A 27,512-nucleotide genomic window follows, 5' to 3' on the forward strand; every position below is an offset into this window, starting at 1 on the left:
TGTGCTCATTTGTCATCTCCCAATGCGTGCCACATGCCCCGGACATCTCATCCTCAATTTTATCAATCTAACATTATTTGGTGAATAGTACAAGCCAGACAAATGGCGTTCTTCTAATTCATTAACAAAAAATGTGCCGTATTATTAACTGAATTGTTCAGTGTTTTCCTTGAAGTGCAGATACATAGTTCCCTGCTACAGAATATTAATAATAATCACAAGCAGTTACATCATAACCCGAGTAGTTCTCGTCTTCGATACCAGTTTGTATAATATTTTAATATTCTCATCCTGTTCACACTAAAGTCTCCAATTTTTTTTTCAAGGACAATATTCCAGTCTAATATTTGTAGGTTTCTTCCTCAACCATGCAGATCACACATATACCACTTCCTTTTAATTCGTCTTAAAACAATCACCAAACAATAGAAAGAGAATAGAACGTGTTATGAAACTAATCGTTCCGTAATTTTCTCTATTTACGTTGCATCATCTCACTTTATCCAAGCCCTGTATAATCGCCTCAGAACTTACAGGGAGGGAACTTACTTCAAGCGAAACTTAAGAATACGCTATAAACCTACGAATGTGACGTTAAAAGACGGTTTTGTTCAAAAGTTTGATAAACATAGGTTTGTTGTTAACAATATTGCCATAAGGGGGTGAGATTTTTCATACCCCAACTTTGTCAAAATATAAGCTACAAGAATACATTATTCTGAATTCCGTCAACAGCATAAAAGAGCTGAACCAGCCAAAAATTATAGCCACTTAAAACAACCCTTTCATCCTGATACGCGGAAGGATATATCCTAATATAAGACTCGTGTGAAAAACAGAGGTCTCTCGCGACTCATCCGTCTCAGTGATTTACTGATGAATTCTTCCACTTTTCCAACAGGCAAGCAAAGGGGGTTTGTGGAACTATTTTATGTAACACCAAACTACCGCGGTAACACCACACGGAGTAAAACAGTACCAAAAACATATTTCAAAAAGAGGAAGGGGTCGTAGCTTTTAAAAACGAAGCCAGAAGCTGTCTTTTCTTACTACGCCCATAACCTTTACGAAAAGATGGTTTTAACACATAAAGCAATGTATGAAATGTCGGCGTGTACTAGCGACATGTCTCCTTTTCTGGTTTCTGCTATCATATTTCGTAGTGCGGATTGCGACTGTCTAACACACCCCACACGGTCTGCAGAATCGTAGGTTTGCGTTGTAAAGGATGAACACAAAACACGTCTGATAGCTCACCGGTTTATGGTGAGGACGTTAATTTACTGGGCGAAAAATTTAAGTACGATGAAAGAACACAAACTCTAACAGAAGCTAGCAACAAGAATGATTTAAGAATAAACGTAGAACGCTGTAACTTTTTTGTTAATATTTCGTCGACAGAATACATAATTAAACTACATAACCAACAATTAATATGGCAAAGCCTTAGCATAACAAACAACACACGGGAATAATATTTGATTAAATCATGGGAACATTTATTTTTAGAAAATGCTTGCTTCCTCTCATTTCAGAATACTCTGTCTCCCATACTTTTAAGACATATATATAAAGATATGTAACCTGATTATGGATAGTGATTGACGGTTCATGGTACATTTCATGACAATTTTCAACTCTCTTAATCATGTGGCGTCAAACTGTAGGGCGAAAAGAAATTATAAATTTAAAAAAATGAATAAGAAGAGGTCGTGATTTACTTTAAGATACTGCTTCAACATTTTCCTGTCGTGACTGAGAAAAAACATACGAAAACCTAATATCCGGTGCCTCCAGGTCACGAATGAGGAGTGCTAACCTCTTGACTGTAACATGCAATTGGAGTATGGATAAGCGATAATTTGGAAGGCGTTGCCATTAAGAATTTTACGGTGCAGGTATTATTTAGGAATCCACCTGGAGAGACTGGGGAAATCCATAAAGAACTTCAGCCAGATTTAAGCAGGGTAAAGTCTAATTCATTGTGGTTACATCAGTCTGTTTGTTACCCAGGGGTTGACGTGGTACCGCTGTACAATTTCCGCTTCAAACAACACCCCATTCTGTGTTTTATTCATGAAAACATTGAACTGCGACAGTCATTTTTTTTCACTGTACGGCTAATGAGAATGGTTTTGTCAATTTATCTGCATTGTTGTTTATAATTTGATTAATTAAGCCCATATATCAGTAATATCTCTAAAAAGGTAATGCAAGTCAATTTAGATGAATATCGATACATGATACAAATGAATCACAGTAATAACAGACGCGTTCCATTACGCACACTGTTTGATAATAAACACAACTACTCAAATTACCGACGGGAAATTTTGTTGAAAATCCTACACACTATTTTGATGCCTCGTTATAAACTGCAATGCGGCTGGCTCCAGAAGAATGCTGGAACTGCTCCGTAACACTAGGACCTCACAGACAACGAACAGTTTCAATTAGACCGAACGAATAACGAAATAACTGACCGACCGACGAAATAATCTATTGACTAGTATCTTACTGAGGAACAAACCAAGTGACCTTCAAACTAATTAACTAAATAAATAAGCGACTGACTAATTAACTGAATGATTTAACGGCTAAATGATCCCTACGTAAGATTTCTATCCGATGAATATGTTTCTTGTGATTATGTGGGTTGTGTGGTGACGTCGTGTAGTCTTTTAGGTGGTTGCCAATGGCTTCGTGGAACGTACCGACTCCTTCTTCAGGGAATGGAATACAGAGGACATACTTTCCTACAAGACGCTAGTAACCAACTACCTAGAAGCCACGCCACAACCGCCAAAACTGCAATAGACTAAATGGCTGATTGGGAAAATATTGATTGTACCAGTAATTAATTAACCAATAATTAATTAACCAACTGACTGACTGACTAACAAACTAGCAAAACCTCACTATATGTGTCAGGGACCTCTGTAAGTAGTTGACATTTTTTACTACTCTTTATCGCTGAAGCACATCTTTAGCCATACCACAGTTCACAGAAGTACACTTTATAATACATTTTAATATTATCCTTGTGTTTAAGGCAAGGCTTGTGCAGCCTTAACTTACAGATTTCGTAGGCTTCTGTAGATAAAATCTGGAACAGTGGTTTGTCTTCGAGTAGGCTTCGAATTATTAGTTGTAATTCCTCCTCAAGTTGTGGAACTTCTGAAAATGAAACAACACTGGTATGAGATTACGGTCTCCAGTTTCCTCGCATTGAAATGCGGAGAATCCTTGCTTTGAAAAATCCAGACACATAATCATGTTTTGAATACAAATGCGACATGTGCATAGCACGCAAATTGTGATATCTGGAACTTCAAATTTTATTCACTCATGGGAAAGGAAGGCTTGACCTGAAATAGCCCCTAATCTGCGAAACTTTCGTTCGAAACACATGCCATGAAGAACATAGAACAGGTTGACAGATTCTAAAAGGAATTACTTTGTTACATGTGCTTATCAAAATGCGTGTCGCTTTTTTAGCTGTTATATTTATATCAAAAATCAAAAGCAGGGAATTACATTTCCTTCAACTTTTGAAGGACTGATGCTGTTTGCTGTGCTGTTGGCGTTTGTAGACACGGGTTTTGATGATTCGCAGGTCTACAAACGTAGAAAACTACATCATTTACTCCAGGAAACTGAGTCCTTGAAAAGCTAATAATCACTGAGCATGTGAAAAAATTCTTTCCTCTTTCTGTAGCCCATACATTCATTAATTTCTCAAAAGAGCCCGCTGCTGGACCTTACCGTAATTAGATAAATCTCATTTACATTCTTATACAATTATTTGATACGTGTTTGAAGTACTGTCACTTATTTATATACATGTTTACTCTACTTTTTCCCTACAGTGAAATGTCTGTCCTGTTGTTTATACTACATGTTTCGGCTACTATACAGCCATCACCAGGTCAGAACGTGAATTACTGCACTATTCGCAATATAAAATGTTATACCGCTATAATTTATTCCCTAAAGAACCTTAAAACGTATGATTTGAGGTTTTCACAACGCCCTGATGACGGAGGCAGTATGACCTCTGAAACGTTGGTTAACATCTACCAGACTACACAGCGCAACAACCCAGAAGACAGAAATCTTCATACTCATCGCCCTGATGACGGAGGCAGTATGACCTCCGAAACGTTGGTTAACATCGACCAGACTACACAGCGCAACAACCCAGAAGACAGAAATCTTCATACTCATCGCCCTGATGACGGAGGCAGTATGACCTCTGAAACGTTGGTAAACATCGACCAGACTACACAGCGCAACAACCCAGAAGACAGAAATCTTCATACTCTGATGACGGAGGCAGTATGACCTCTGAAACGTTGGTAAACATCGACCAGACTACACAGCGCAACAACCCAGAAGACAGAAATCTTCATACTCATCGCTCTGATGACGGAGGCAGTATTACCTCCGAAACGTTGGTTAACATCGACCAGACTACACAGCGCAACAACCCAGAAGACAGAAATCTTCATACTCATCGCCCTGATGATGGAGGCAGTATGACCTCCGAAACGTTGGTAAACATCGACCAGACTACACAGCGCAACAACCCAGAAGACAGAAATCTTCAACCTTAAAACGTTTTAAACAGAATGCTACACTAAATAATTGAAAATCTTTAGACCCTTTCCACTAAGAATCCGTTTTAGTATTATCCCAGTATCTACGACTAGGTCTCCCGAGCGGAGTAGACCTTAATAAGATCTACATTTTATATTCCGTACCAATTCTTTGAGCGACAAGCCTTTTTAATTACAAAGTTGAAAATGAGTTTCGTTTAATAAGGAGATTATGTGGGATTGACATGAATCAAAATTAGTAGCACACTTTAAGCAGACCCCTTATACCACATTTCATTGCAATCCGCTGTGTAGTTTCGGAGATGAAACAAGAAGCGGACAAAAGATAAGCGATGAGTTCACCGCTATTAATTTATCTTATACACTTTTTACAAAGAAAGCATAAAGGCAGAGAAATGCTAGATATGACTAACGAATCTGTTTGTAAAGACCATTTTCTTGCAAAGTGGGACGAAAAGCATATGTAAATCTTGGCTGTACGGAATTCTTTGAGAAATGCTTCTCTGTGCTACTGACGTGCTGTTTGTGTTGTAAACATTCTGGCAGTCATAAAAGTTCAAGGCTTTCAAGTCAGCCTAAATCTGTAGACATAACCAGTTTGAATAACATCATGGAATGCTTAAGCATACGGTTTTCTATTTCACACAAAACTTAATCATCACTTTAAAATGAGAACCGTATTTAAATGTTCAAAATTACAACTCGCATAGGAAGATAGCTGCTTCTAATTACCATTCTTCTTAGTCAGACAGAACGTAAAGTTCTTTTGGGATAAACATACTTTGAGAATGAGTTCCCTGTCAATTTATTTATTCATTAATTATTATCTCATTCAAAGCGGAAGTCTCCAATGGCATGCTATTCTTACCAACTCTAATTAAAATCAGTAATGGGGCAGAGGATTTTTCCGCTAGCCTCTGCGTCCAGACCGGTTCTGAGGTCCACCCAGCCTCCTCTATAATGGGTACCGGGGTCCTTTCCCGGGGGTAAAGCCGGCCGGGGCGTGATGCTGACCACTCACCCCCATCTAGTGCCGAGGTCAAGGAAGAGAGGAGCTATACCTCCACTCACCCCAAGCGCCTACATGGCGTATAGTGGGACAAACTTTACTTTACTTTAATAGTCTATGATATTGATGTCAGAATCATAGACAAATATGTTTCTTGGAATCCTAACCACCAGAAGTATCTACGTCAGAGCTGTGTTACATTCCGGAAACGCAGATTTCACAAAATGCTCATTTTAAATCCGTGTTCACCAAAAAAGTTTGGAAAATGGGGTTGTGCTTGGTTTGTTAGAGACCAACGAAGTAGAAGAAGGAATTCTGTTGGTCAAAAACTAATGTCGTCCCCCCCCCCCCCATCCTCTTTTCAGTGTTCTTTAAAGTTTGTCTTTTGGTACACTTTTTGTAAGTTAACGAACAAACCAACACAAAATTAAAAGACGAACAAGAGATATAAGAAGAGAAGAACGTTCATCTATAAAGAAACAGTGAAGAAAGAACAAGTCAAAACTTTGTAGCTGTTGATGAAAAGAAGAGAGGTTAAAAGAAGATTTAAGGTCTGAAGACATACTGTGTATGTTCTGTCTTGTTTATCTTAGAACTTTTCCCGTCAGCCAAAACTGAAAGTTGATGTGGTGAGGCATGTCATATGTAGCAGTGTAGGATCTTCCCAGGATTCTTTTCGTTCAATATGTCTCGAGAAAATCTATCTTCTCCACGATCTCAATAATCTTAATATAACATGACAGATGTTAATGTCGTTTTCAGTGGCAGGTACCAGTAGACAGAAACAAAATTGTATGTACCACGTGTCCATACAGACTTAAGAGTAGACTACTAAGCTGTACACGCAGACGACTTTCAGATTAATTTTCATCAGATTATCAAGAGTTAATTTCATAAATAATGCCCTTCAAATGATAACTTGGTAAAAAAAATTGTTTCTTCAAGACTGAAATCTTCAGGATTGTCTGCCACCGAACCGAGATCCCAGTTACTTTAACACAGTAAATACGATTACATTACATTTGGCTCAAACCAACTTAAAATTATACTTCCATCTAGACCCAGGTCTCCTTGAGTTAATAAAGTATCCCCTCTAATTAAATTCCTCTTTCGGAATCTTACTATTTCCTTCTACAGTCTGTATTTATTTATTTATCCGTTCAATTGCACTATTAAATCTTACACACATTCGAAAGACGTAAAATCACATCTTAGTAAAATCATGTGAAATCTGGGCTGTGACTCCATACAGAATGATTCACCGCCTTAAAACTTCAAATGTCTCACAAAGAAAATAATATTTGTATCAGTAAGAAGATTTGCTGCTTTTGTTAATTAACCCCTCCTAGCTTCGCTAGCAGATTCATGTCTTTTTCTGTGAACTAAAAAAACCTACCTTCCAAACCAAGGATAGATATGCCGACTAGAGGTAGTTGAAATTTGAATGTCAATGCAAATTTATTTTTATCAAGCTTATTTCTGCCGAACAGTAGCTATCTGAATGACCATACGCATGCAATTTGGAGGTCAAGGTCACAACAAAATCATTCAAACTGTTTGCCGAATTGCTATTGTATTAATACAAAGTTGCGAATTATTGTGACATTGAGAAAAAGCATAGAAGTTTAAATAAATTTATGTAAATTTCCTGTAAAAGGTTGTATATATTATTATCTCTGAATTTATTCGGGAATTTCTCGTGAAGTATGCATAGAATGTTAACGCCACTCACAATGCAGAGAATTGTTTATAGCGTCACGGCGGGAGTTTCTACAGTCCAGTTCGCAAATAAATCTTTCCTTTCTGCCTGGTGTCAACGTTTCGTGTATTTCTTTTAACTCGAAAGGAAGTAAAAAAAGTGACATGAAAATAGTCGTCTAAAACCCCAGAGCGGGGGATTAATCCTTTATGATTTTCCACAGCGACGTTCACATGCTGAAACGTTTTGTTGATACTGGACTGCACGTAGGTTATATTATTTCGAATAATGACAATTAAATTAATTTATTAAAGCGCCTGACAACGGCAAGAATTCCATTCGTAGGAAAGCACTGAAAAGGAAAGAACATATTACGAAAGTATACATACGTAGTACAGTATAAATATGTTACTGAGTACAGATAACAGGAAACCAGACCTAAAAAAAGTCATCTGTTAACAGGAAGTTGTATGAAGTAGTGACAAATGATAGACGCAAAATACAATTTTTGTTGAAGATGGAAATGTTCTTGCGGATTATATTACCAACAGGAACACATATAACTGAGGGACTGTTTGTAGCGAACTTGTAAGTTATCCCATATTATTATATAACAGTCTCTGATTATGACAACAGTTTTTAAAATTCCTTTCCATAAAGACGTGTTAAAAAGGAGATTCTCTTTTATAAATCAGGAAATACACAGATGTAGATTCTTAGAAAAAAAAATATATATGGAAACTGTAACAGGTAAATATTCTGTCAGTAGTTGTTTAAAAAATACAATTCTCCTATTTAAAGATTTCCGTCTTCTGGGTTGTTGCGCTGTGTAGTCTGGTCGATGTTAACCAACGTTTCAGAGGTCATACTGCCTCCATCATCAGGGCGATGAGTATGAAGATTTCTGTCTTCTGGGTTGTTGCGCTGTGTAGTCTGGTCGATGTTAACCAACGTTTCAGAGGTCATACTGCCTCCATCATCAGGGCGATGAGTATGAAGATTTCTGTCTTCTGGGTTGTTGCGCTGTGTAGTCTGGTCGATGTTAACCAACGTTTCAGAGGTCATACTGCCTCCATCATCAGGGCGATGAGTATGAAGATTTCTGTCTTCTGGGTTGTTGCGCTGTGTAGTCTGGTCGATGTTAACCAACGTTTCAGAGGTCATACTGCCTCCATCATCAGGGCGATGAGTATGAAGATTTCTGTCTTCTGGGTTGTTGCGCTGTGTAGTCTGGTCGATGTTAACCAACGTTTCAGAGGTCATACTGCCTCCATCATCAGGGCGATGAGTATGAAGATTTCTGTTTTCTGGGTTGTTGCGCTGTGTAGTCTGACAGAAATTGGCCAACTTTAAAAAATCCTTACTGCCTCCATCATGAGGTATTAAGCACCTCTGAAACATCTTTCAGTCTGTACCAGAAGACAATCATCTTCACAATCATCGCTGCGAGAACATCACAACACCAAAGTCAACTAAGGTATTTTTTTTTTTTATTTTCGGAGATAAAATGTGCAGAGGAGCTGACACAGACGCGCGTTCATTTTAAGCACTTTATGCAAAGAAAGCATGAAGAATAAAAACCAGTTTAATTCGCAGCGTAGTTTTTGAGTTTCTATGTGCTTCAATGTCGAAAAACATTTTAATTTTCAAAGCAAACCTGTGCACAGTCTGTCGTCACAGACCGTGCGAAACTCACAGCCGGTCTAATTAATAAACCCTGCATTAATAATTCATGCTAATGGTAACTGAAATATATAATCGATTGGTCACGAACAAAGCTTGGAACAATTTCGTTATTTGCTACGCAAATGCACTTCCATCCAAACTAAGATTACATACAGTCTAGCGAACCGGAAACCGAGCTGCTAGACCGAGGACGCTGACGCCTATACCAGCATCCGGAAGGCAGCCGGTTTGAATCTCGGATAACCTACTTGTTTTACTAAGGATTTTCGTGATTCATTTCAGTCTCTGACCCTTCATTAATTATCTACTTATGTCATTCGATATCATAGACAAAAAGTTAGTTAAAATAGCTTGTTTAAGCACCCAGCTGGTAAAATCGACAAAGAGTGACCAGCTACTATCGTTTACTGCGAATTAAAATAGAATCAAAGGAAAAGGATGAGATCACTGGTACATGTAGCACAAATTTGGGAAAATGAGAAATGAGTGGAAGATTTTTGATTGTAAACCCCAAAGTGTGCAGATGATATGTGTCCTGGTCTGAACTGATTTGTTTTTTATGAACCATGTCCCACCATCTATTATGATTTAAGGCTAAATACCTGTGGCTCTTAAAACAGCTAAAATTTCGCGTTACCACGCAAATAATTATTATCGATTATAATCGAAGAGACCAAGCTTCTTTTTAATAGAAACGACCGTGGACTTCGCTTGTTCACAGTGTTAAAATATTTATAAAGCGTGTGATGGCTGGTGCAAAGTCAGTTCATTTCCAATCCACCTCCTTCTACTTTCACAGGAATTATGAACAGCAGATGATATATAGAAGATACGTTTTTGATTTAGCGGCAGTTTGAATACATGAACCCTTGGGCCAGTGACGTTATTAAATGAAGGCATGCTTATATCTGCTCACGGTGGCACACTCTGGTGGACGGCTTTAAAAGCAATAAACTGCAACTTTATGAGGGACACCGCCATCCTTTTGTCAAAGCTTGTTGTTGACACAGCCCATGTATGCACACTGTGCCAATAATGTCACCATTCAAAAGAAGGAGAATTACTGGCAAAACGTTTCAGTATTCATGAGAAGAACATCGCTCAAAACGAGCACAGACGTATTAAAAAGTCCCACTGAGATAATACGAAAAATAATTCGGCCAAAATATGTGGATTGAATGAAACATTTTCAACTGCAATTTGATTTTTTGTACGTTTCATGGAAAACCAGGCATAGCTATGAGGATAACATTAATATGGATCCTGGGGACATAGGGTGGGAGGATGTGGATTGGATTTATCTGGCCCAGGACAGGGCCTAGTGTCGTATTCTTGTGGACACGGTACCATGTCTTGAGTTTCATACAGACAGGAGGATTTGTTCGTTAGCTTTCAGGTTCTCACGGCGGCAAGTGTAAAGATCATTGTTTTCTGTCTTCTGAGAAGACAACCATCATCAGGGCGGATTTATTGATCATTTAAGCAGCTACAAATGTTTAATAAAAGCTGCTTGTCCATGAAGTCAGTTACTTTGTTAGATGGGCGGTAAGTTATATGCTACGCCCAAATCATTCATTTTCATTTTATCATTAATGTTGGAACGGAAAGGATAGAGAACATGTCTACCTATCGTTACCAACTTTGACTTAAGAGACTGAGGAAAACTACCCTCTTCCGGTCAAAAGTCAGCTCGATATTCCAGCCGCGTCCTTTGCCAATACAAGTACAGAGTGCTACTGCTTCTGGATCCTGTACGGATGCACTGCCCTGCGATGAGAGTGACCATGACATGCGTCATCTCCCTAAAAGGGAGTCAAACCTATTATCTCTCAGACAAAATGAAACAGATTCCTTTAAGGATCTAGTAGCGGGATCTGGTGAACATGTTAATGAAGATTCAAGTTCCATGAAAGGCGGGGAACGTCTTGAGCAGCTAAATGGCTGAAACTAACTTCTGAATACGGTCTTTGCTCCATGGAGTTGAAATATCTATACCTTTAATTAAAAAGGAAGAAGTTGCTTCACAAAGAAAGTGTAAGCAAGGGATATTTTTATTACGTAAATGCCAGCCCTGATGGTCGCATGTAAAATTGCGAATCTGGGTTCGGATCTCTATCAGGTCTGTCCAGGTGTCTGCATTTGCCTTTGTTGTCAGAAGCCATGTAACCAGATGATCCTTGGTCCACGACCTTCGTTTGTTTGTTTGTCGTCAGTCTTTCGACTGGTTTCATGTGGTCCTCCATTATCGTCTATCTTGCGCCAATCTCTTCATTTCCACATCCTCAAAAATCTGCGTCACATATTCCAATCTTTGTCTCCCCCCTTCAACTGTTCCTTCCATTACCAAATTAACCAATCCTGGGTGCCTCAGAATGTGTCCCCCCATCCTATCTCTTCTTCTCGTAACATTTTCCCAGAGACTTCATCCTTCGCTGATTAACTGAACAAATGACAGATTATTTAATGATATTGTTTCAAATGCACGGGTTATATAACGCTTAATTAAAAAGGACACAGTTCTGGTGTATTTCAAGCGTGACAGTCAATGTTGTAACTGAGTAGAGCTACTATCGAACGTCTGGATAGCCTGGACTGCGTGCCTCCCGAATGTATGTAAAGAGTGTTACCTACCGCTGCTTGTATTAATATAGATTTAGAACGCGTTGCATTTGAGGAAGTTATTGCTCGAAATATGATTATATAGGGCTAAGATTAAATCATGTATGAAGGTTCGATTTTAACCCTACAAAGAAAATATCTGGATAAAGCCAATTAGTTTTGTTCTATGTTAGTTATTTGGTAATACAAATCCAGCTAAACCTCGACTGTCTTCTGTCTTTAAAAATAATTATCCGTGGTTTCTCAATCATGGAAACTGTAAATTACCTTGGAAACACACAAACAAAAGAACTTACAAGTTTTCCCTTAAAAATATTTTCGCATGGATAACTGTATTTATAGGGATTTTTTCTTCCAAAAAAAATCTTTGTAATAAATAAACTTTACGTTTCTAATAAAAAAGATCTTATTTTATAGTTGGGTTATTTCTTTTCTCCGCATATACCTGACGAATCTAAAGCCTTTTTACTCTGTAAAGACGATTCAGAAACGTAAACTCGTCCAAGCATTCATAAGAATTATAAAAGTAGAACAAGAGTCTTAAAACTTACAGCAAAAATAATTTATTTCACTTAATAATCGACATTCAGTTTCCTCTAATGTTCATTACAATATGAAAGAGAAAAAAGAGACACGCAAAAAGTCACAATTTTCACGAATTTAAATTATCAGCATTCAGGAAAACATAGAAATAAGATTCTATAACAGATCAGCTCTCCGTTGCGGCAGTGAAATGCGGAAATGAGGTCAAAGGCAAATCCGGATTCATAAAAGCTGAAATGAAATTCGTCAGAGATTCCACGAAACGTACATTGAAAGACTACAAAAGGAAAATCTGAGATAAAATCTGTATCAACAAAAGTGTCGAAGTAGAGGAAGAACCGGGTCTGACATATTCACACATTTAATTATGAACTAAACAAGGACAGAAGTGCAGTTGAAGAGATTATTAGACAATACAAAATAACCACAGCTTTGATAACATCAGGAGAACTGGGAGGGGAAGGGGAGGGGAGTGATCTTTGATGTGACGTCTAGAGCCTCGAGCGACTGGCGACAATGACGACTAACCACACTGAAGACACGAGATGCTCCGACGGATATTCGAACACAGAATCCACAGAATATAAAGCGCTCCGCTGTGATATGTGGTGTTACAATTTATTTAACGACACTGCACCAACTTCTTATACTAACGCCAACTGTGAATAATAAAGTGTTAAAATGTAAAAGGTAGCGGTTGTGGCCTATTTTAAAGCACTATCTTAGTGTTGCCATAAGGGACTGTAAAATGTGACAATCTGAAGATGGCTGTCTTCTGGGGTGTTGTGTCATGCAGTCTGGTAGAAGTTTACCGACGTTTCAGAGGTGTTTGTTGCTTATATCATCGCCCTAATGGAGACAGCAAACAAAACTGAAACGTCAAACTTCTACCAGACTCCAACGCGCAAAAACCCACAAGACAGCCTTCTTTAAATTCGCCGCCGTGAGAACCTAAAATCTCACCGGGTTAGCCGAAGATCAAACAATGCGCTTCTCCAATTTCGAGAAAAACTGCTAACGTCTATAGAACGACCTATAGAACTTAATCTTTTTATTCTGTTTTATTGATGAAAAAATTTGGCAGGGGCTATGGAATATATAGCAGAGTAGGCGATAAATAGGTTTATTTTTATATGTGTAATGTTGGTCGAACTGGACGGTTTTATCATTAAACTCTGTGTACCAAACAATCCTGTCAAAATACTGTCGCGCCAGAATTATTCCGCCCTTCTCACCCCTCTAAAACTTTCCCATTCTTCTCTTTTATGCTAACCCCGCACCCCGCCACACACACGCACATAAACGCATATTCCGAGCTGGTTTCTGAACCATCGGTCTGGAAATTGGTGCTATGGCATGACAAGAAATATATACGGTGATCATGATGATACACGTCCACTCGGTGAACGCAGTCATGTTTTGGCTACATAAAACACTACGCACTAAAGCAATAAAGTAAACTAAAACCCTGTTATTTTATGGTTGCCATGGAGTTTTGCCTGCGCAGAAACTTTGGTCGAGTCCACTCTCAGTAACCGAGGCTAGAAACGTGGTGCCTGCCCCTGCACATTCAGAAACCTACGCACTTCTTGTCTAATGTGTTATTTGGTCGGACTCATGGATACTTCGTCTGAGCGCGAGTTATAATTACATTGCGAAACTGAAAGCGAGTCGTTGCAATTCTGAAACTTGGTAACACATCACGTTTCTGATTGGTTTGATAGTACTGCTGGGCTATTTACACATACGTAGCATGAGATGGGCGGAACGTGTAGTACGGACGGTGGTAAGAATATGTTAAGGGTTGCGAAGTATTGGGTTATATAATTAAATTGAATTTCTGGATTACGTGTGTCATTTATCAATTGTTTGCTGAAGAGAATCGAGTTATTTACTTAATTCACAAGTTGGTTAGTCGCGTAGTTCATTAGATTTAACATGTTACTTACTCATCTACTTGTTAGAAATTTAGCTGGTTAGGTAGTACGTTTGTTTGTTTCGTAGTAAGCAGTTCGTTTGCTAGTTACTTCCTTGTTTAGTTATTTAGCCGTGTAGGCAAATATATTATTCCACGTGTTAATCTTGTGATAAATGCACAAGATGCATGGCAATATTATTTGCTTTAAGAAGAAATTGTCATTATAAATAACTTCAAACTAAGAAAGAAAACAGAATCACACATGGCAGAGATAAAAGAGAGAGACAGAAATCAGAAAAGCATGATTTAATTTTGGTAACACTGTGCAAGGTTCATCTGGAAAATCAAATGGAACTTCGTCGATTTTCTTAATCAGCTACTTTTCGTGCAAAATAATTCGTACAGGATATGAAATATCATCAACATGTACAACCTGAATGTAAAACATCTTTGATATTATGAATATTTACGAGGGAACAAAATTATTCCCTACGCTATACAGTGCTGTCTGTCGTAATTAGCTTCGCAGCAATGAATACCATAAATGAGCATCAAAGCAAATGAGGCGTGTATAATAACTTCAAAGCACGTATTTTGATGATATTTGTACTCCATTCGAATACATCTTATTACTACTTTTTAATTCAATGTGAACGTATCAAAGAAAGAAAATCATTATCTTCGTCCCATTTGCTTTGATGGGCGATCTTGACAAGAAATTTATAAAATGAACGCATAATGTGGAAGTCATATATATACCTACTTACCTATACAACTATCTATCTACCTATCTGTATATATACCTAATTATGTACATACTTATGTCAATTTATATTTATCTAACTATATATATCTGCCTATGTCTAATTCTATCTATCTATCTATCTATCTATCTATCTATCTATCTATCTATCTATCTATCTATCTGTCTATCTATCTATCTATCTATCTATCTATCTATCTATCTATCTGTCTATCTATCTATCTATCTATCTGTCTGTCTGACTGTCTGTCTATCTATCTATATATCTGTCTGTCTATCTATTTATTTATCTATCTGTCTATCTATCTATTTATTTATCTATCTGTCTATCTATCTATCTATATGTCTGTCTGTCTATCTATCTATATATCTGTCTGTCTGTCTATCTATTTATTTGTCTGTCTGTCTGTCTGTCTATCTGTCTGTCTGTCTGTCTATCTATTTATTTATCTATCTATCTATCTGTCTGTCTGTCTGTCTGTCTATCTATCTGTCTGTCTGTCTATCTATTTATTTATCTATCTATCTATCTATCTATCTATCTGTCTGTCTATCTATTTATCTATCTATCTATCTATCTATCTATCTGTCTGTCTGTCTGTCTATCTGTCTGTCTGTCTGTCTATCTATTTATTTATCTATCTATCTATATGTCTGTCTGTCTATCTATATATCTGTCTGTCTGTCTATTTATCTATCTGTCTGTCTGTCTGTCTCTCTGTCTGTCTGTCTATCTATCTATCTATCCGACCTTACAGTTGCCAGCTGTCTATTTTTCTCTGTGTTTCCCTTACGAAACTTTTCATCCAACGGTCCATCTATTCACCAAACAATTTAATAATTTCTTCCGTTTACACACGTAATGGCTTAACAACGAATCACAATGAAGCGACAGGATTTATTCAAAGCGAAGACAGAATTTTTTTTTTTTTGCATTTTTTAAACAAGAATAAATATAAAGAAAATAATAGTGGATTTCTATTCGATATAAATGTTCACCCGCATGCAGGGTGGTCTGAATAAAAGGGTTCCAGATTAAATTTATTGGCTACAGGTGGTGAAAGGGAGGCGAGACAGATTACATTGTGATAGATGGTTCTTTCCTCAATAAATTATACGTACTGAAATGACAGAAAAAGAGAAAGTGAACATTTTATACGCAGATATTTACAAAACCTGTCGACCAAGAATTTACACTAAATTGTAGTAGATGAGGCGAATACCTGGAAGCTATTAATGAAAATATTAACTTCCATATTCAGTGAATACAGATCATCAACAAAAATTGCAATCATTCTTTCTAAATTTGAGACACGGAAGTTAAATGTACCCAGTATTAAATAACATACAATGAATTTTTGCAGTTTTTGTCCCTACATCTGAACATCAGACCACGATGGAAATAAATTTTAATCTTCACTAGGCGCTGACACTAGATAAAGGTGAATGGTCAGATTTTTGATGGTTTAGGAACACCCAGAACTCACTGGGTAGGAAGTAGCGAGATGCCAGAACTTAGCCTGGAAGTGACGAACAGATAACATGCCTCTCCGTTCATCTAACACGAAGCCAGCCACTTTGCTGGCTGCAAAATTAATATGCTGATGAAAACTTAAGGTGGCTGAATGGTCTTCGGAACTCTGGAAGTTAAATGGAGATTGAGCGGGAGGAGCTGGAGGGAACTTGCGGAAAGTTCTGGCTGAGATGGACAAGAACAGGTTGGAGCAGCAGCACATAAGAAAATAGGCAATAAAACGAAGAGGAAAGGCATAGGAATAAAGGGAGGATGAGGGGAAGACGTAAAAGGATATATAATGCAGATGAAGAATAATAAGTCGATGCTGATAGGGATCAGAGAATAAAACGTGAAGGTGAAGCAGAGAACTAAGTTCGAAAATAAATGATAAAGACGGAAAACGACAAGAAGAAGGAAGGAAAGAAAAAGAAAAATTCCTCCAGAAACAAATTTTAATCCGAGAAACTAGCCCGTCCTTCGAAGTTTCACTTCGTGACGGTGGACAACCAAGGACTATTACAGCTCGAAATAAAAACCGCATGTAATCTTGCAATTTCCGTCCATTCACATTGCATGCGACACGACAAGTTAAGTCGTCTGTGTTTCTTGAAGTTTAATATGGACGCGACGTGTCATGAGTTGAAAACGAACCAGAGGAGACAGAACAGTTTCCAAATCACGCCTCACGGTTTTGCATCCCTCATTGCGCCTAACATGGAATTTGCAACAGTAAAGATGAAGATGGCTGTCTTCTGCCAGGACAGCCACCTTTGTACTCACCGCCATAATAAGCCCAAATCCATACGATCAGGCCTATAGTGTTCATTGATACCAGCATTTTAATTTCGTTCCTCAACTGTCAATTTTTTTTTGTAGTGTTCTGTCTGACGACAGGTCCATATGAACAGGATCCTTCCATCCTTTTCTCGGACTGGGACCTGTTCATATACGTTCTTGGCAGATGATCCAGAAGTGGTTTGCCATTGCCTTCTTCTGTGTGTGAATGGAGTAATTGTTGGGATGCCACGGAGGAAAACTCCGTGTTGCCTAGACCACGGCCTTGCCCAACACAAGTTATAAATTCGGGCACCGCCGGGAATCTAACCCGAGACCCCCAGGATTACAAGGCCAGCCTTCTAACCGCTAGACCACCGTGGCACGGTAACTGTCAAATATAATCATTTAATTTGCTTAAACTGAGAAGGAGCTGTTCCGGACCGTCGTGGCACTACTGTTTTGTGCTCGGGAAGTCAAATGTTCAAATTTCAACCCGGAAACCGGATTTTCTGGCTGACGTTTTACGTTGCTTTCCCTCAATTCAAATGTCGGGATAATTCCTTTCCAATAAACTGATCATCCTATTATTAGATGCTGTATAGTCTGAGCTGCTTACAACACCTTTAAATCACCTTATACACACAAACACACACACGCAAGTGTTAGTTGGTGAACATTTTTTAAAATCATTATTTTCACTGCGTGTGTTTTGTTATGATCGTTACCACGGTAATGATGTTTAGCAGTTCTGGAGCTTATGGGATAATATTTATGGCTATTTGTTTACTAATTCAGATTTCCCCGTTATTCTTGACGGGTAATTTTCTAGTATATAAATAATTTCATATGAGTGGCGCAGTTGTAAGTTAACCCCCCTAATAAATACTGTCCGCAGATAACCTACAATGCAGTGTTTCCTAAATGGGTGATCGGCCAGTGCTGATGGGATCGCAACTTGGCGATCCATTATTCTAGAAACAACGACCAGAGACCAAACGTACGAATATTCCCTGTTTAAGGCATCAGCTGGAGGAACATTCTGTGTTGAAATATTAAATCTACTTGCAATTCACGCAAGAGTAAAGGTGTTCTGCAGACTTGTTACTTCATTTCAAAGTTGCCAGTTCCAATTATTCAGTACAGTTCCGCGTACCTGCCATTCCAATTTTCCATTATCATGGCACGCTTTTGTTTGTAGAACAACTGTTCAGAAACCCACTTTGTTACGTCTTGTTCGTTTGTGCATTCAATGTCCTACAAAGTTTACTATTCGAATAATAAATATGGCGTTCCATATTCACACTATTCAATTGTGTCTTGAAAACAGAGAACGTGTATAAACCTTTCCAAGTGGAGATAAGAGTATTGTCTGTGAGCTACAAGAGGAAGACGGAGGAGCTCCCGGCGGAAAACACGCAAGTCTTTAACAAGGGAAGAAATGCCTGAAGGTGTAATAATCAAGCGGATTACAACTTACAAACAAATAACTGTTTAAGTTTCTGGGATCGTGGAAGTAAAGTTAATCTTTACAATTTGAATTTCCAGTTCTTTCAAGAACACATACAACGCACAGTCCCTCACATGATAAGAAGAATCTTGAGAACGGGATGCTTATGAGAATATTTGAAACTAAGAGGGATGTGATGTGATGTGATGTGATGGTGGAGAAAATTGCAAGCATCTTCGAAACGTCGATAATTGTCTTCAAGACTACACGTAACAACCAAGAAGAGAGTCATCTTCGTAATCTCCGCCGTGAGAACCTAAAATCTCCTTTTAAGATTTTCACGAAGTACGTTAGTATTATTTGAAAAGCTGTACAAAATGGTGGTCGTGTTCACGTTCCTATTCGGCGGCCTGAAGCCAAGACTCTCGCGTTCCTCACTTTTTTTTTTTTTTTTTTTTAAACGAAGTACGGACTTAAATTCTCTTGCTCAAAATTCCAAACAAACTTATCTGTGATCGTGCATTCTATGTGTATAAAGACTACATGAGCAAACAAAGCAATAATCTGCTCATGTATACCTGTTCTACATACCGTACATTAAATTCAGGTTTTAAATCAGCAAACTGTATGCACGATCATTCAGCCGGATACAAAATGTGTCACGGTTAATACAATCGGCTTTTGGATCGTTGATAACGAAATAAATATCACCGCCATTTAATCCATAAACAGAACTTTAGTCACAAATGTCCAAACCTACTTGCCGTCCCTGTGCGTAGATATAAGTAGACCGCTATTTTAAGTTCTGAAAACAACATATCACCACGCCTGGGTGCCCTTCCTTCATTTGTTTCTTAAGACAGTGGTATTCAACCTTTTTTGTTCGCGTACCCCCAGATATAATTTCTCTTCAACTTTGTACCCCCAAAGTTTTTGGTGTGTAATTCAAGTTATACACAGTACATAATCTACATCTAAAATAAATTAAATAAATTACATTACTGATTATTCAGTGTCTATCATAAAATTATATTTTTTTTAAAATTTCACTTACCCCCTAAGATGTCTTCGCGTACCCCTCTATTTCCAAACTCTTACCATGAGATGTCTCCACAGGCAACAAGATATTTCTTAAAATGTTTACAGCCGTCCATCCATTTGATTTTAACTGTGCGCCACGTCAACCCAAACCCGTATTTAAACCATGTTACTTTTAAATCGATTTTGAGATTTTTCACCTGTTATTAGTCTTCTATGACTATTTATTGAAGACACGAATTTCTACTGACACAGATAATGAACAGCACAGAGGCACGAAAATCAAAAAAGTGACAAATAAGGAGAGAAAAGAAATGACAAGAAAAATACACAAAAAGATAGAAATGAAGACAGAAAATATAAAGAAAATGCATGACCCCAGAAGTGAAGAGATATTTTTAAATTCTTTACAGTACAAACAAAATCAAGGAATCCTATGCAGCTTGTATTTCCAGAGACGGCTACCTAAAGTGCGAAATGGAAATTTCTGGTTCTCCTTTCTTAGCTATTTCTTTCCTCCCTAGTTGAAGTGTGGAACGGAGGGCGAGTTGGAGTGGCGACGATATCGACAAAGGTGGGGGAAGAAGGGGTGGGTGCTTTGTATTGCAGAATATTATCTGCAAACCCCACCCCTTACCCCCTCTCCTCTATCCAGTGAAGGAAAGTTTCACGCAGAAGTTGGAATGCATGATTTAAAGAGAAAGTTGGCTTTCTATGTCCTCCAACTTGTTTCACTGTGCAATGCAACGTGACATATTATTGTTCGATTGTGTTTTGTTTGTGCGTCTCACGCTAATGAAACACGTCAACAACTTCAGTTTGACACATTTGTGATACCATGAATACGTAACTAGGTACCTGGAAATGAACCATGTAGTTAGGATAGTTTAAGGGCTCATACACACCCCAGCAGTGGACCACAACTGCCCAAGTTGTAGCCAGTCTCTTTAATAGGGCAAAAGATAAATAATATCGATTTTCCAGTATAAATTGAAAGTAAACCTTACGTAATGTTCGTGGTCTTGGTGGGACTTGTCAAGAGAACCTACGTGCATCTGAAATCGTGTAGAGCGTGATCGACAAAGGACAAACCGATTTTAATTAAATTTAGTATTGCTGACTTTTATGGAGAATTGTGAAAGCATTTCAATTTCCATTTAGATCGGAAAACTTTAACGACCACTTTAAATAAGTTGATCTCAATTATTGGTGCATCGGCGGTTAGAACGCTGGCCTTGTAATCCTGGGGTCTCGGGTTAGATTCCCGGCGGTGCCCGAATTTATAACTTGTGTTGGGCAAGGCCGTGGTCTAGGCAACACGGAGTTTTCCTCCGTGGCATCCCAACAATTACTCCATTCACACACAGAAGAAGGCAATGGCAAACCACTTCTGGATCATCTGCCAAGAACGTACATGAACAGGTCCCAGTCCGAGAAAAGGATGGAAGGATCCTGTTCATATGGACCTGTCGTCAGACAGAACACTAAATAAAATAAAAATAATAGAGAGACACATAACTGATTTTAGCTTACTTCGATAAGCATAACAAAGTCATTTATAAATACATTCCGGCTTACTTAAAAAAGTATTCTCTACAGTATTAATTAATTCAAATACCATTATAATAAAAATTATTACATGCGCAGTTCAGTTTAATATTTGTCCTTCATTAGACAACACCTTGCTTTTCCTACCACAATGTTTTTCCTCTCTCTCTCTCTCTCTCTCCAGATTGGGATATAAAATATCCGTTGTAGACATTGGAACTATACGGGTGGCAATAATAGGCCACCCTTACTATTCTACACCTGTACCTTCAACCCCACCTCCATAAACTACCAACATTGAAGGCGCTAACATGGCAACAGAGCGTTTATTGCGTCGTTGGTTGTGTAGATCCAAAAAAGCGGTGGGCAGGGGACTGTTTGTTCTGAGAGCCCTTCTTGTTTCGGCTCGTTTACAGCGTTCAGCTGTCGGTACACATTGTAATGTTCGTTCCTGGTGTATTTTAGGGGGTTGTTTCTGCCTTCCACCATATGGTGTACGTACGAATTACCAATATATAAGTGCGTTCTGACGTCAAATGATGCTATATCGTGATGGTTCCTAAATCGTGCTCCACAGAACACAATTTAATCGCTGCACACTGAATGTTAATAAGTCTGATTGTAGTAGACATCAAAACGCACTACAAAAGTTTTTTCCTTCAGGCACGACATTAATTTTTTTTAAATTCAACGTTATTTCACCACTAAATAACTGTCATAAATCAGTGCTAGCAACCTGTACAACAATAACAACGTTCTCAATCTCTGCATGTTGTGTAGACTTGCAACTACGTATGCACTACATAGAAACATTTTAACACTGATTTATGTTAACGAGTTCAATTTAAAATAAAGGAAGTGAGATCAAGCTGTGTGTTTGCTACTAGAAGACGGGAGATTTGCACTTTTGGGGAGACGGTGAGTTAGAAAAATAACAGCAAACGAACAAATACAAAAAGAAAAGATAACATGGGGGTGAAGTGGGAGACGCCTGTGGTGAAAAGTGGAATATAGGGAGTATTAAAAGTGAAAGCCAAGGCCGGACCACGGAGAAAACAGCTGGCTTCCTGTGCTTAACAAAGAGAGAAGAGCAGACCTACTATGCGTAATAATTTATTGTAAATAACAAAAGCTAGCTACTGGACCCTGCCCTCAGCCAATTAAATAATTTTCTAACCTAAACACATTGATGATGGAGACAGTAGCGAAATATCCCATAACGTAGCCATTTCATAGTCAAACCTCACTTCACGCCCTTCTCCTCTAAATAAATTGTAATATTACTCTCCCATCTGTGTCAAAGTTTTCAAAGTGTTGTCTCTTCTTAAGATTTCTCGATCAAAGGGTTGTATATATATATGCAATTTCCCACACGCGTGCTACATGTTCAACCGTGTCGTCCTCATTTAATTATTCAATCAGTCTTAGCAAAAGCGTATAAATTATAGAGTTCGTTCTATTTCTGTTCCTCATGTCTTAATCTTCCTCCTTATGAAATGTATTAAGACTTCAAAGAACGCCTTTAACAGAACTTGCTTAAATATTAACTCCACAACGCCATGAAGTAGATTTATTCTTGAGAAGCTGATAGTACGCTCAGTTAGTTAAGAAACTGTCCGGATTTCATTAAAAAAGGAAGCTCACTACCGTTCTTACAAAAGCGCATAAATATTAATATTAAAAAATTATTCAAATTACATTTTCAGAACTTTATAATACTTCCTATCACGTGTTTGTATAATGAGTCATTATTCAAAAAATGTATCAAGTTAAATTGTAGCTTCATGTGAAATGGGAATCGTATTTAAGAGATAAGAAATAAACTACACATCGCAACAACCCGTAAGTCTCTTTTAAAAATATTTGCCAGGAGATTTCAGGCACCCGTGTCATGTTGCAACACACATTTGAAATTTAGAGTATCAAACCCAGTTTTATACGCATCTCGTCACAATCACTGAGTTATGCACTTGCAACAACTGGTCACTCCGGGTGCATATCCAGGGTTTACTGCTGAGTCTGAAGCATTTCGCTAAAGGCTGTCTGTGTGTTCTAATTGGAAGGAAATGAAAATCACTGGAAGCGGTCAAAGGCAGTTTCAACCCGGACTTTCTGTGTGGTTAATTCTTTCAGTGAGTTATTTAATTCTGCCCAGCAGTATTAATATGTAAATGAGTAGCACAAAGGACCAAAAATTGGAAATAAATTTACTGTGAGATCAGAGAGAACATCACGATCATGAATAATTTTTATCTATACAAAGTCCATTAAATACCTTAGTCTGTTACCTCGAGGGTTGAATACACAATTGAAATTAACCCTTTCAAACCCTATAACAATGAATACATATGTGCAGGTCAGGATATTTATTATTCATGAATCGTTACATCTTCATGCCCATGTTTTTCACTCCTTAATAGAGACCTCTGTTTACATTACAAATTGTCTCTTTTCTGTCACAAGAACGCACCACATACTGATGACGAAAACACGAGAAATTCATTTAAAATATTGTATGATTATTGTTGGTACTGCTTGAGAAGCCATCACTCAGTTTGTCAATAGACAATGACAGGTATACCAACGCATGAAACAGCAGAAACACAAACGTAACAAAACAAATATTTAAACCAACTTAATCTAAGAGCTGATTTTGGCACTCCCTCTGCAAGTTGTTTTGTTTATGCTAACTGAGATATATTACATTGATGTGAAACGTCATCTGGATTGAGAGTGCTTAAGGGAATATTTTAATCTACGAAAGGTGAATATACCAGCATAATGGTAAAAACTGCATAATGAAGACATTTATAAATGGAACTGTTAATATAATGTAGGTCTAATGGTCTGACATGGTTTAACGTGTACCATGAGATGGGGACTGGAATGCAGAACATACAAAAATAAGTACAGAATTTTGGTCAAGAGAACAGAACACTTGGGAACGTAGACAAAGGCAGAAGAAAATATTTTCAAGAAATAGTACACGAGAGGTGGACTCGATTGATCTACCTCAGGACAGGATTCAGCGGCTGACGGCAACAAACCTTTGATTCGGAGCAATGCAGATGAGTTACTGTCAAATTCTCAAGAAAGACGCAGAAAGATATTTGTCAATAGTTCACAGATTCAAAATTCCGTGCTGACGTTTCTCCTACTTCAAGATCCACGAGGGTATTATTTTAAAAACACACCTTTTGGGAGACAACGCTGCAAACTAAAGAAGACCAATTAAAAACATAATTTATCGCACGCAGTGTGTTGGCGACGGAAGAATGACGGGGGTGGGGGTGCTATGCGAGGTGCCAGCAAGACAAACCGATCCGGGCGGGAGCTGGAAGCGGGGGTGGCTTTTCTTCGCTGAGGGAGTTCAGGAGTGGTCTTTGCTACAGCCGGGTCATGCAGCCTGCAACATAGCTCACGATCCGTTTCTTTCATTGCCAAATGAGATGACATAATTATGAATGTTCGATATGTAAGGAGCTGGAAGGTGACGAGAGAATATTTTGTTTAAATATCCCGACATTGTCCTAGTAAGTTTGAATAAATTAAATCCTTCTTGAGAAACTGATAGTTGTTCAGGTCGTCAAATTTCCTACAATTTCTGGAAACGGAAAGTTTAAAAGACCTTATCCCGAGCTAGACGAATCTAAGTCCACATTCCAACATACGTCGTACCATCAACGACTTGTGCGACATTGTTGGGATAGGCTATGGGACCTGTCAGCTGATTCTAAAGGAAGAACTCCACATGCGACGCATCCTGTCTGAGGACCAGAAGCAGAATCGACTTCTCGTTTGTCAGGAGCTCAAAGATCTTGCAAGAACCGACCCCAACTTCCTTTCTAAGCTCCGTGTGATTTCTTCCTCTTCCCAAAGATGAAAATTCAGCTAAAGGGAAGGAGATTTGAGACGACAGAAGAGATTCAGGCAGAATCGCAGATGGTGCTTGACAGGCTGACAAAGAAAGATTTCCAGGGATGCTTCCAGGCTTGGCAGCGGCGCTGGGATCGTTGTGTTCACTCCCAGGGGAACTACTTCGAGGGTGATGGATAAATTTAATACCTGAGATAAGTGTACGGGTTTTTATACGCGCAGTCTTTAAACTTTCCGATCGCACCTCGTATTCACCCCTATTACGTTCGCGTCAATTAATATTATCTCCCCATCCACACCTGTCTTCCAAGCAATCTCTCTCCTTCAGGTTTAAACCTAAAGTCAGTGTATCTGACCCGATATGCAGAGAGGAATAGTTTTATATGAATTTTTAACTGTTATATAAGATGTTGATCCTGTTACATCAATGCCCTTCGTATTAAATGTGTCGCGACAGTTGCCTCCAGTTTTCGTAAGTTTCTGTACACGACACTGCATTCACTCTAACTGCGCGCCTCGCGACCATTTAAGTTTAAAAATAAACTGTCTGTAGAAGATAATGCTCGTTAACATTAAGTTCAGTTTCGTTGCAGAATTCAGGCATAAATGGTGAGTCCATGAAACAGGGATTAATATTATTGACACGGAACGCACGGAACGGAAACAGGAAATTAACATTTTCCCCTTTCCTTCTTGAATTCGTACACGGTAATTTTTTGTGGAACTTACTCCGAAAACCTAGTTACAGGTTTGGTCTAATAAACCGGAGCACAAAGAAATGTTCTAGGATTGAATCGTCATGTCAACAGTTGCATCGCTGAAATTACGTCACTTTAGCCGAATGCTACAAAAACGTTTTCAGATGCTCCTTCCAATGGCATAAGTTGAATATCTGTACGCCGCTAATTTTTTAATGTAAATATCTAAAAGCCCTCAGATCAACTGATGCAATACACTGTACAAAGAGGAGAAGAGACAAGTTCGTATAATTCCATGCACGTTTGTTGTGTTGTTTCCTGAACAAGACTGTACACCATCTTTAAGTGCGTTTCCCTGGAGGCCTTGTTCTTCCTGAGCTTGAAAGTTTTCAGAAGGCTGAGAGACGAATCTAAAGAGGATAGATCGAAAACCACAGTAACATACTGAACCGGACCTTAAGGGCTGTTTCTGTATCAGATCAGTTCTAAAGAAATCATAAGGTAAATGGACAGCTTATATCGAAGCTGATTTATCGATCTGTAAGTGGCGTCTTAAAACAGTGCTAAGTTACTTTCATATGCGGTAACAAACCTAAGAATGTCACAATCCTACCGTGTCACAGATTAGGGGCCCGAAGAGGTTTCTGTGACTTCGTTAAGTGACCGCTTACATTAAATTGCAAAAATAAATGGAAATCCTACGGGTAAAACAGTTTAAAATCCAAATATTCGTATAATTATTAATTCCTTGGTCTTTTTAACAGTGTAATTCACGGTAATAAAAATAGTGGTGAGAAGTTGATGTGGTTCCAGTTTTGAACACTATGTTATGGATAATTCCATAAAAATTTCAATACGACAGAAATTTATTCCCTCCGGATGTGATGCAAACAATTACAGAGTTGCGCAGCCATGCAAGTCATATTCAGATCACTAATTAAACAGTTCGGTCAAACGTGAAGATGGCTGTTGATCAAATGACAACACTCGCTTCATTTTCTCATTGTTTCGTCACAATAGCTGACGCAGTTTCAAAAACATCGGTGGATAAAATTACAGCAACTCTTTCTCTCCAGATAATTGTATTGCAAAGACAGGCTTATTAAACATTCGGATATTATGGAAAATCAGAAAGAGTAGGGTAACATAAATTTCCAAAACAAGGAGAGTGGAAATTTTGTATTTTCAAAACGCATTCTTTCCGATTCTGCATATCTCATTAGGCTTAATGCTCATTTACTGCAGATAAAATTCAACCATAGAGAATAATCAGTTGGAAATCCGGCAAACTACAGACATAGCATTTATGTGGTTACATTTTATTGTTTTTTTTAAATGCACAACATATCAAACTAGCAATCAAGCAGCAGTTGTAGACCTTGAGGACATATGGGGTCTACATTTTATGTTATCTATTGATTTATATTATTATTATTATTATTATTATTAGTGTTCTGTCTGACGACAGGTCCATATGAACAGGATCCTTCCATCCTTTTCTCGGACTGGGACCTGTTCATATACGTTCTTGGCAGATGATCCAGAAGTGGTTTGCCATTGCCTTCTTCTGTGTGTGAATGGAGTAATTGTTGGGATGCCACGGAGGAAAACTCCGTGTTGCCTAGACCACGGCCTTGCCCAACACAAGTTATAAACACATGTAAAAGATAATAAATGAGTACAGGATTTTGGTTACAGAACCTGAAAGGAACAGACACTCGGAAGACCTAAACGTACGATAATATTAAAAGGGACT

The 27,512-nt window shown here is 38.2% G+C and overlaps 1 protein-coding gene and 1 long non-coding RNA gene across 7 annotated transcripts in view; one reads left to right on the top strand and one right to left on the bottom strand.

The window, feature by feature from the left end:
* Positions 1–27,512, bottom strand: part of LOC110827930 (uncharacterized) — a 310,772-nt gene that overhangs the window by 184,670 nt on the left and 98,590 nt on the right. For all 3 annotated transcript variants that reach the window (XR_015533607.1, XR_015533609.1, XR_015533608.1), the window contains exon 4: positions 3,079–3,177. This is a non-coding gene — a long non-coding RNA (uncharacterized LOC110827930). The remainder of the gene's footprint in view (positions 1–3,078; positions 3,178–27,512) is intronic.
* Positions 1–27,512, top strand: part of LOC110827928 (uncharacterized) — a 194,314-nt gene that overhangs the window by 95,751 nt on the left and 71,051 nt on the right. The window lies entirely within an intron of this gene.

Source organism: Zootermopsis nevadensis, unplaced genomic scaffold (genome assembly GCF_977971745.1).
Source record: "Zootermopsis nevadensis isolate Lab colony 2312 unplaced genomic scaffold, Znev_1.0 Znev_ptg000003l, whole genome shotgun sequence".
NCBI lineage: Eukaryota > Metazoa > Arthropoda > Insecta > Blattodea > Termopsidae > Zootermopsis > Zootermopsis nevadensis.